A 9,396-nucleotide genomic window follows, 5' to 3' on the forward strand; every position below is an offset into this window, starting at 1 on the left:
CTTCCCTGTCCCTGGAAGAAGATCGTATTTCTTAAAGAGCGTGCGCCCTCGGTATTATTCTGGTGTCGATGGCCCAGGCGGCGAGCCGCCCAGGCCCTTTCCCGGACCTAGGCGCGTGTGCTATCCCCGTGGCGCTGCAGGAGGCGCAGTAGCGTCTGGCCTCCTCTAGCCTCGTCCAGGTTCCGGTTCAAGACCACACTCAGTGCTACTACCGGTGGTCCGGACCCACGTACTTGGGTTTAAAGGTTTGGTTAAGGCTGCCGCAGGCTGGGCCAGAACCTAGAGGGCAAGCACCTGGAGGGGGGCTGGTGGACTCCGCCAGCAAAGCCTGGTTTTGTTTTTCATTGGACCTGGTTATTTTATGTCACCGCCCCACTACGAAGTGTGTCAACCGATCTCTTCCTCTTAACCCCAGCTGTGTGTCCGGGATTCTCTGTCCTGATTGGAAAGAAGATCAAAGATCGTTTACAGTGTTCTTCCTTCTTGAGTGGAAAGCGTTTACTCCAGGTAAAGCCGAAATACAATAGTTCTAGGGAAATAGCGCCTGTTTTCACGAAACACTTGGCAGGACATTCCTAGTACTCACAGAGTTGCAGCCCGCCCTTCGCTCCCCCCAACCCCCACTCCAAACCCCCAACAGTGCCTTAGTGTCAAGCACTTACTATGAGCCAGACATTTGGCAAGACAGCCCTGAGGAGGAGAGATAATATTAGACAGACATCCTCTGTGTCTTACCCACCCGGACGATGTGCGCGTGCCAGGCAGCGCCCGGATTCAAACGCCTCATCACTCTGAGGCCACGCCCTGCCCTTTCCAGAACCCCAGCTCGTTCGAAACTGGATCAAAACCTCCACCTAAACTCAGGAAGTCGAGGAGTCCCAGGCGCCTCGTGGAAAAAGCCCTTCTTGGGGACTTGCCTTTCAAATTCTGGAGGGAAGGAGCGCGGCCTGCACCAACTGGGGATCTAACTGGGCAGGGATTGCATGCCCAGGAAACGGGGGAGAGCTCCCGTGGTCTGGACTGGAACTCTGTGGACTGTGGCCCAGTCTCAAGACCAGATTTTCCCAGTCTTGGCTGAAAATGAAGTTTGAATGCTTTTTTTCTCTGTAAACCAGGGTTGGCCAGGTTGCTACTTCCAATGGTAGCCTGAGACCAGTCTGTCCATCATCTGCCTTTGACCAACAAAGGATGATCTTTATAAGCATTTTAAAAATAGAAACATGGAACCATTCTGCCCCCACCCGCTTGAATGAGATCATTAAAACCACACCTAATCTTCTGGGAACTAAGTATTAGCCTAGCTTCCTACACTGATCTCCCAAACACTGCTGCGTTTTAGGGACTGGTGAGATGGTTGCTGCTGCTGCAGGGTTCTCTCCTGCTTATGCGATAGAAGATTTCATCTAACAGGGTGAATTAAGAGGTGTTACTCAAAAACATTTTAAAACTCTAACAGAGATTGTGTCTGGTGAGTTAGAAGAGACTGAAGGAAAACTAAAAAGAAAGAAAAAGTGTATAGACTCTGTGTGTTTTTTTGATGAGACTTATTCTTTTTTAATTATTGACTTTAGAGAAAGAAGAAAGGAGGGAGAGAAGCATCAATTTGTTGCTCCACTTATTTATGCATTCATTTGTTGCTTCTTGTGTGTACCTGACCAGAGATGGAACCCCTAACCTTGGTGTATCTGGACAACATTCTAACCAACTGGGCTCTGCGGCCAGGGCTTTGGTCAGGACCGGTAACATGGGCTTACAAAAGCGATACTGTTGTTTTAGGAGCGCTAGGAAAGCGAGGTTTAAACTGGCCAGAGAGAAGCCGCCTGGGCCAGTGTGCACAGGCATGGCGCGGTTACTCAAGAAGCCATTATCAAGTACATTACCAAGCCTCTTGAAGCTGTTGGCAGGAAACAAAATGCACTTTAAAAATAAGTTGTAACTTGAAGAGGCTTTCTCTCTACTTGCAGGTGGGGACAGTAATGGGTTTGTAATCTGTAGTTTGGAAATCAGAACTTACTTACTCAGGGAATCAGAATCATTGACAATGGGTAGGTTACCTGGACAGTGCCTTGATTGGCCTATGGAACCCCAAATGGGGCTCTATGCTAATAAATATAACAGGATGTTGCTTGCAGTATTTTTCATACTTATAAAATACAATATTTTAGACAATACTAGGATAAATTGGACTAAATTAGAGAATACCTACATGTGGGTTGGTGAAAAATGTGTTCAGTTTTCTTAAATTATAACAATAAAATACAGATTTCAAGGAAGATAATTAAATACTGAATTTGAATAAAGCTTTAAATAAGATATTTTTAAAGAGTAACTTGAGCCTGATTTCATGAGCATAACTGTTTTCTGTTGGGAGGGCCAAAAAAGTTCATTTAGTTTTTTTCTGTACAACAGCTCCAGTAGCACTTAATTGTCTTTAACTTCATTCGAAACAATTTTGTTACATTGTTTTGTGACAGTTGTCCTATCAGTGTGGATTAAAAAAAACAACTTACCAAATTGGTGAATTTTTGTAGCCATTTTAAATATTGAAGATGGAAGAAAATATGCAACTTTGCAACATATTATGCTTTATTATTTCAAGAAACATAAAGACACAAGTGAAACACAGAAAAGGATTTCTGCAGTGTATGGAGAAGGGGCTTTGACTGACTGAAGTTTGTGAAGTTTCGTACTGGAGATTTCTCACTGGACGATGCTCCACGGTCAGGTAGACCGGTTAAAGTTGATAGCCATCAAATCCAGGCATTAATTGAGATCAACATTATACCACATAGGAGATATCCAAATCAATATCCAAAATATCCAAATCAATAAAGTTATTGGTGAAAATGAAAAATGTGTCTCTTATTTTATGGAAAAAACTAAATGAACTTTATGGCCCACCCAATGTATGGTTTTATTGTAACAACTATACATATTTACCAATTAAGATGTTTGAATAGTGACCTCTTCCAACTTCTGATAATAACCATCAGGTGAGAAACTGTATAGGCAGAAGATAGTAAATTTAAAACCATTATTATACCTTTTAAAAGTTTTGAACAGTTGAATATTTTAAGAACCCAGTAGCTCTTCTTTTCCTTTCATTGAGATATGTTAACTTTCTTATGTGAGTGGGTTTTGATTATAATTGAGCTTTTTCACATTAAATCTTTCACAATAACAAAGCTTTAACTTGCTTTCATCGGTTAGCTTGCACACTACTAAAAAGACAGTAAGTCAGCCCAAAGGTGAAATACCCAGTGGAGGAGGGGATTTAGGGCTGCCTGCCCCAGCTGGAGAACCAACAGCCCCATCTCATGCCCCACCTCCACTGCTGGCTGTTCCTTGGGCTTTGGCCAGGCTCCTCTGGTACCTGAGACACAAAGCCCTTCCTCCAGAAGGGCCTGGACACCCTGCAGCTGCTGACCCTGCTCCCCTCATTCAGCATCTCTGGGTGGATGTCCCTCAGACCTGTGGAGACCACATGGTGCATCATTATATTCTGCTCTCCCCCAGCAGCACCCTATGGCACCCCAGGTGAGACTGCAGAGGCAGCAGGCCTTGGAGCGCTGGGCCCCATCTGGCTGCCTTGAGGAGTAAAGGAGGATCTATAATGCATTCGTGACAGAGTCAGTGCAGCAGCCCTCTGCCGCTGCAGCCCTCTCCCCTTCACATCCTCCGTAGGTCTCTGGGAGTGGAGTGCAGACAAAATGAAAGGGACAATTTCCCCTGGCCTCTTCCTTTTGCCTTCTCCTTACCTGTCAGTACAGCACTGTACTCACCCACCTTTGCCATCACCGTGGCAAAGTGGGAACAACAGCTGCAGGTGAGACATGGGGCTAGGGCTGAGCAGATGGAGTCCTCGTGTGGGGGAGGGGAGAGAAATCCCCCAGTAGCCGTGGGAGGGGAAGGGAAGTTCCTAAATATTCTCAGTTGTGGCCATTTCTGCCTGTAAATGGGGCTGGTCTGTCAATCAGAGGCCTTCTGTTCTCCTGTGCAGAAAGCTACAACTTAGGTCTCTCAAAGTGCCTCAGTTGCATTACTTTGTATGATGTGTATTTTTATTAATTGCTTTGTGCTGTGACTTCCTCCAATTCGAGGTCCTTGAACCACATTTTGGAAACAGAAACTACAGCTCTGTGCTTCTCTCTTCCACCTCCCGAACGGAAAGTCCTGCTACAGCATTTCTTAACCTTGGGCTTCCAGAATGGCCACGTGGCTTGGAAGCCGTACAAGGCTCTGCGCTCAGGCCTGTGCAAGAGCTTTCACTTTTCACATTTGAAAGTGTGAGAGGGAGAAAGGTTTAGCAGTGGCACTCCCCCAACTGCCGGGAGCGGCATGTCCTTACAGCAGTCCTGCGTGGACCAGGGGCCCCATGCACAACCTGGAGCACCCCCTGCCCTTCCTTATGGCCTTCAGGCTCCCTCCCTGGCACTCCCGTCACCTGCAAAGGCTGTACAGAAGGGGCCCTACCTTGAAGTCAGGGAACTGTCACCAACATATTGTTTGAGTGAGGGGAGGATTCAGTTTAAAGAGGCGCTACAGTCTGATCCCCACTCTGTACCTGCAAACGTAAATGCGTAGGTAGAGAAAAACCCTAGAATAGCCTACTCTCCAACAGCAGTAATTTCCTCACCTCCTTTGAAATGGTATTCTTCACATGCAAATGTGAGGCAACTGGTCAGATGTTTTTCAACAGCCTAAAAAAAAGGTGTGGTGTGCTTATCTGCATTTGACTTGCTTTAAGCCAAGTTGGTTGAACACATTTTGTTTTTGCTCTAGCAGTTATGTTACAGAACTAAAAACAACGGAGAAAAGATTCACTCTCTTTACGTGGTTGGGGAGATGTCTTTCTTTATTAAATCCAATTCATGTTCATCAGAACTTTTTTCTTAGTATCAAGATGCTTTGCTTGATGGATTTCATAATAATGAAGCATCATTATACACTCCATCCATATTAAAACTAGCAATAATAGTTGTTATATTTTGAGCCCTTACTGCATTCCTGGCACCCTCCTCAGCCCTTTCTTTCATTGGATCATCTGGTGACACCCCTGAGGGGAGTGCTAGTCTGTCCATTCGCATGTGGGATTTACTTGAGTTCCAAGAGGGTAAGTAGTGTAGTTCCCCTTATCTACAGTTTTACTCTCTGAGGATTCCATTACCTACCGTGAATCGTGGTCCAAAAATATTAAGTGGAAAATCCCAGAAATGAAAAATTCATAAGTCTTAAGTTGCGCACAGTTCTGAGTAGCAAAGCGAAATCTCTTTCTGTCTTGCTCTGTCCCACCTGGGACAGGAATCATCTCTGTTCAGCATCTCCATGCTGAATGCGCTTCTAGCCTATTAGTCACTTTTAGCCTAGAGCCTCTTTGTCATCAGAAGGTCCGTCTCAGTATGTGCTTTCCAATGTTTAAATCTTCCTGACGTCGTGATGCCTCTGTAACTCACCGCACCTCATGCCGTCACGGAGGCATTGCATCGTCTCGCATCGTCACAAGAGTACAGGACAATACGGTATTCTGAGAGACCACATTCACATAATTTTTATTATAGAATCTTGTGACAAGTGTTCTATTTTATTATGTTATTATTAATTGCTTACTATGCATAATTTCTAAATTAAACTTTATCATAAGTATGTTATGTACAGGGAAAAAAAACATAGTATATATACTGTTTAGATAAGGGAACTACTGTGATGTTCCAAGGAAACTGGATGCTAATCCGTGTCTGTGTGACCCTAAACCCAGATTAACTACTTCCTATATCCGCCCCCCACTGCAAAGGCACCTCCGTGCGCAGCTGGACTGACCACGGGCCACTCGTGAAACGCCTTGGATCATTTTCCCATCCTGGCCTCTCTTTTAGAGGAGGCTGACTTTTCCTCTTCAGGCTCTAACCTCAGGCCCCCTTCCTCAAGACGTGAGTGGATTGCAAACATATGTTGCCCTGGTCTTTATATTTTTTAACTCTTACCTCTAACTTGGAGAGGAGAGGCAGGAATTTCAGCTATCTCCCAGAAATAGAGACCTTGGGAAGGGCTGGGCCCAGAGAGCCTCAGAAATGGAACACTAGTTTCGCTTATCCTCTAGGTAAACCAGCTTTAATTCCTCTTGGGGTCTGCAGACACCCGGAGAGATCTCCTGCCTCCTCTCACCCCAGTTCTGGGTGGGGTGACGGGTGTGTGGGAGCACTGCTGGGGCTTAAGGCCTGGTCCTAAGGTTCTTGAGAATGCCGAAGGTGCGAAGTCGGCTTTCCCCCTGGTCCGCCCTGGCCCTCACAGACTCTCCGCCAAGGCCAACGGGCCAATGCCCTCCCCCCCAACAGGAGTCCTCTGCCCAGTCGCCCGAAGGCTGTGGCATGCTGGATGGAGCCCATTTCTACCTGCTCACAGAGCCATGTTCAACTCTCAGGATCTGTGAGAGCTGGTTTTAAACACAGTCATCATTAAAAGTGAAATGATATAAAATTACAAGTGAATAAAATATACATTCAAAATAAAGGTAATAAATAGTACTTTCCACTTTCTGATTGCATAATACATTTCATTGTTTTCCAGGCTCCTGGGGTCACTCATGTCTCTTATAACTGCGCGGTGGAAATAGTGTAACATGACGTGTATCTGTGCGTCGCTTTCCAACTGCGCGTCTGGGGGCCTCACCGTGGAAGCTTCACATTGGCCATAGTAGGAATATTTAGTTACACCACACAAGTCAGCAAATGCCGTGAGCCAGGGCAGTTTTCGGACAGCTAGTTGTTAAGTATTTATCCGCCCACCACGGCTTATAGGTAAATTTTACGTTCTCAGGTACTTTTGACACATTTTAAGTTACCAATTTTGTGTTTGTATTCTACTTGACTTTTTCTAATATTCAATAATGCATCTATATTTCTCTTATTTCTACCCAGGTAGGAAAATCTCTGGCAAGGAAGGGCGGTGGTGGGCCTCCACCTCTGTGTTAGTCAAGGTTTTCCTCCAGCTTCAGCTCTAATCAAACGGCAGAGCCAGGGGGAGGGGTGAAGTTCATCAGCGGCACCTCCTGAAAGCCAGGCTGCAGCACTGTGAGCCTGGCCCCTGGGCAGTGGGAGGGGCCACTCTCCCTCAGAATCTAAACCGCCAAGCTGATGCTGGCCAGGTTTAGGATTAGTGTCTCCCGTTGGCCTCAGAGGAATCACCTGGGGAAGTCACATTCCGTAGATGGAGGCTTGGGACCCTGAGGTCTGAAGTTCAGAAAGCTCAAGGGGAATGTTCCTGGGAAATACAGGGCAAGTTAAGAGTACTTTCTGGATTCAAACATCTGCTCTGGCAATTTCTGTCCATGTGACCTTGGGCCAATCACTTCAATTCAGAGAGCCTTGGGGTTTTTTATTTATAGAAGGGGGAAAAAATTAAAGCTACTTTATTTTCATTTTGATTTTTTATATTGTACTATCTAAAGTTGTTATAACCTTTGACATTCAGAGAAAAAGGTAAATCAATTATTACATATGTTTATATTGTACTAACCTACTTTCGAAAAACATATATTTCTATTTACTTGTTAGTTGTTACCACTAACGTGATAACCCTGAAAATTGCTGAAATTCACTGAAATTTACCTTGCTTTACATTTGAAGAATCTGAAATTTAGAGATCAGTGACTTGTGCTAGATACTAAGATAACACACAGATGGGAAATTTGACCCCAGCTCCCCTACTGCACCCATTGTCCAAGATTCACGGGGGTGGTCTAGGGCGCAGGCCTCCAAAGGGGGCTGGTGTGAAGAGGTGCGTCCTCCTACCTCCAGTGAATTAAAGATGGGGAAGCTCCTGATGCACAACATGGGTCCCAGAAGCCCCCCATCTTGAACGCACAGGTTATAGCTTTAACTGCCCCCAGAAAAACACCAAAGTAGAGAGCACCAAGAATTCCGACTTTTAAAAAACTTAAATCGGATTGCAAAACAATTCATGTTCAATAAAGACATTCTGGAAAATAAAGATAATAAAATGTATACCTACTCAGATCAGAGATAACATACTGTTAACATTTTTGTGAACAGAATTCTGATTTCCTTTGTAATGCACGGAAATTCAGATTTTGTTACCTTTACCTCTGGTAACTACTTCCAAAGTCAACTTTACAAGTGGAAGGCAAAAAATAACCACTGCATCATTTTAAAGGCATTTTGCTCCCTCATTCATTCAATATATATTTGAGTGTTTTACTATGTGCCAGTCATTAATTCCAGGTGCTGGGAAGCAGCAGGGGACAAGGTCATGGCCTTCAGGGAGCCTATAACTTGGGGACAGAGAGAGAGAGAGACACTGGCCAAGTAAACACATATGAGACTACACTTGTGACGACTTCCTTCCGTGAAGTAAACGAACAAAGTGGAGAAAGTAAAGGGGTGTGGGAGATGCTGTGGAGTGAATGTGGATGTGCCCCTCACAGAAAGACAAGGATGTGGATTATAGCAACCTGGTGTAGGTCAAAGGTCGCTGTGTAGGAGTAGCTGTCATTCAACTCCAGACTGCAGTTTTGTTATATTAGTTGATACGGATAGATTCTCAAAGTAAGCAAAGATCTTAGAAGTGATTTAATCCAACACTTCCACTTTGTAAGTGATGAAAATGGTCAAGGGGTGACTTAGCCAGAGTCACTAGCAAATAACGGACCCACGCCCAGGGGCTAGCTTTTTGACTCACGAATCTCACCTATCATTCCTGTAACATGCAGCTCCTTTTAGAGAAAAGTAATATAAAAAATGTTGCTCTGTGTAGTGCCCATAAATACACTGTAAGCAAATATACCATTATTTGACCGTGTATAACGCACACCCATATTTTTGGCCCAAACTTTCAGGAAAAAGATCTTTCATTTTAATTTTTTAACTCAATTATTTATTTATTTATATTTAGATACTTGTTTTTAGAATTATAAAGGACTTCTAGCATTTATTTTTGAATATACAGATATTGTTATTGCTTTCTAGAGTTACACTTTTAATGCATAAGCATAAATAAAACAATTAAAAACATTTATATAGATATGGAATTAGTACTATCCATGAATAATGTGCATTCTTATTTTCCCCTCAAAAATTTGGGCAAAAAAAGTGTGCATTATACAGGGCAACAGATGGTAATCAATTACCTAGATACAATTACATTGTATCTTTTTTCCCTGAAGCAAAGTCTAGAGTGAAAAAAGAACACGGTGTTTAGTGTTACATAACACCCCCATGCATTTGTCTTTTCTTTCTTAATAACTTTCTTTCTTTCTTTCTTTTTTAGTTTTTTGTCTTTTACTAGTTATGTGATTTGGAAAACCTACTCGATCTCTCTGGGCATTAGTTTATTTATAAAACCAGATTGCTTTGTAAAGATGGGTCTTATTCCAATGTTTAA

The sequence above is a fragment of the Desmodus rotundus genome, chromosome 4, assembly GCF_022682495.2.
Source record: "Desmodus rotundus isolate HL8 chromosome 4, HLdesRot8A.1, whole genome shotgun sequence".
Lineage (NCBI taxonomy): Eukaryota > Metazoa > Chordata > Mammalia > Chiroptera > Phyllostomidae > Desmodus > Desmodus rotundus.